This window comes from Lactuca saligna, chromosome 2 (assembly GCF_052625555.1).
Source record: "Lactuca saligna cultivar CGN05327 chromosome 2, ASM5262555v1, whole genome shotgun sequence".
NCBI lineage: Eukaryota > Viridiplantae > Streptophyta > Magnoliopsida > Asterales > Asteraceae > Lactuca > Lactuca saligna.
In genome coordinates, this window is record NC_136418.1 from 144,835,388 (window position 1) to 144,837,912 (window position 2,525).

Consider the following 2,525-nt stretch of genomic DNA (forward strand, 5'->3'; position numbering starts at 1 on the left):
AAACTCATAACCATATTTGGTAAGTACTTGACCCGATTGTGCATGATCCTTTTGGGTTGCCTTCACCAAAACAACTTAACTGGAGAAATAATAGAGAAAGAGGTTATTATGATTTATTAATATGTTACAAGAATAATATATTAAAGGAGAAATCATATTTGTTTAATTAATATTGGTCAATAATTAATTAGGAATTAATTTTGTAATCAAATGTAATTAATTAAACTAGAGGGGTTGAATTGTAATTATGTGATAGTTACAAAATAGGGTAATGGTTATCGTAGATATAGGGTGGACGAATTCAAGGGATAAGATATCCTTGAAATCGTCCAAAGGATAAAGGATAAGGGTTTTCAAGGCTTATCTTATGATTGCTTGGTGGGCAAGCAACTAGATAAGGATAAGGACTGAAACCTTAATCTCTACACTTATATAAAGACCCCTAAGGCCATAAGAATTCATCCATGACTTCTTAAAGGGTTCTTAGGGCCGATTTCATACCTCCCCCCTTTCTCTCTTGTCTCTCCATTTGCTCTTGGTGTTTGTGAGCCATTAGAGGTACTACACTTGTGGTACTTGCTTTCAAGACTTAGGGTTTGAAGATTTGAGTTGTTATTGCAATATAACAACAAGATGTATATGATCTAACCTTTTATGTGTATTTCGAAAATACTAGGGCATATTAGGGTTTCTTTATGTGTTCATAATGTTGTGTATCTAATGGTGAAAACATAGATCTAATTCTAGGGTTGCATGCATACATATGATTGTTTGTACTAAACTCATCAGTGGTATCAGAGCCTTTGGTTAACTTGTTTTCAATTAGTATTATATAATTGTATGAAGTTAACATATTAGGGTTTATTGCCAAGATAAGATCCTAAATTTTAGGGATTTAGATTATCTCATATCTTGTAATTATCCTTTAATGGTTATATATGGTAATTAAAGATTTTGAATTATCCTATCCCATGATTTTCGAAATTTAGAGGGATTAAGAGGATTAGGATAAATTAATCGTTTAATTTGTAATTATCCTTTATGATTTAGATAATCTCTTATGATTTAATAATTTAAATTAATAGTTTAATTAAAGATAATTATTAAATCAATAATTTTAATATTTAAAATTTTAATTTAAATAGTCTTAAATTCGAAAATTTTAAAGTGAGATTAAAACTTAATTGTTTTGAAAAGTTTCATAAACTTGCCCTCAATTTTTGGGATTTAAATTGTTTGATTAAAAGTTTAATTTTGAAAAATATTAAATTCTAAAACCCTAATTTTGATAAGTTCAAATTACACCCTCATGGTTTATTAAATTAATTAAGTGTATATTTAAAAGAGAGTTAATAAATCTATAATGATATGGTTAATATTTTAAAAGTGTAATTTATAAAATTTAAACCACCCAGTATTTTAAAAGTCTAATATTATATATGTATAACTAAAATGCTATTCTTACCGTTAGTAGGCCTCATTCACGAAGCCGATCTATAGGGGGGGGGGGTATAAAGTTATGGCCTATAAAATGGTCGTTTAATGAGTATCCACTCTTACCCACCGCTTCCTTGATTGGTGGAGGGTCGTTAGCCGAACGGGTAAGATAGGGCAATCCTCTCTTCATTAATAAGTATAATGAATCTATGTAAAGTAACTAATCGCTTTTGAAAATTCCCAATCCTAGTTACTTTAGGTAAAAGTGAAATTAATGCAATCCCATGAAATTACATTTTGCACCCTTGCTAAGAAGTTAGTGGAGCGTGTGTGGTTAACCGACACACTAATTGGTTCTAAGCAAAGGTGGCAAAGGGTGACTCATTGTTTGTCATAGTTCGATGGAGCGTGTGTGGTTTACCGGCACCTCGAATAGGTGACTGTAACAATGAGGGCACCATGTACATTTGCATGGTTATTCACACCCACTTTGTGATCCTCGGCATCCCAGTCACAAACGAGATGGGCATATCGAGATTTAAACATGCCATTGAAAAGTTCAATGAATGTCAAAGGAAATCTAGGAATTCTTAATACATTTAAAACTTAAGCCTTTATTTTTTTTTCATGGTGAAGAATTAGTGAATCGTCATTCACTTACCTCCAAATTATTTGCATGTTGGATTACAACATCCCTCTTCTAATGTGTAAATTGTTGGATTAGTGTCTAAGTCCATAACTATTTTGGTATGTACTTGACCCGATGGTGCATGGTCCTTTTGGGTTGCCTTCACCAAAGCAACTTGATTGGAGAAATGAATAAAGAGAGAAAGGATAATATGATTTATTAATATGTTATAGGAATAATATATTAAAGGAGAAATCATATTTGTTTAATTAATATTGGTCAATAATTAATTAAGAATTAGTTTTGTGATCAAATGTAATTAATTAAACCAGAGGGGCTGATTTGTAATTATGTGATAGTTACAAAATAAGGTAAGGATTATCTTATTTATATGGTGGACAAATTTAAGGTTGGAAAGCCTTAGAATTCGATTATGATAAGGATTCAATGATTATCTTAT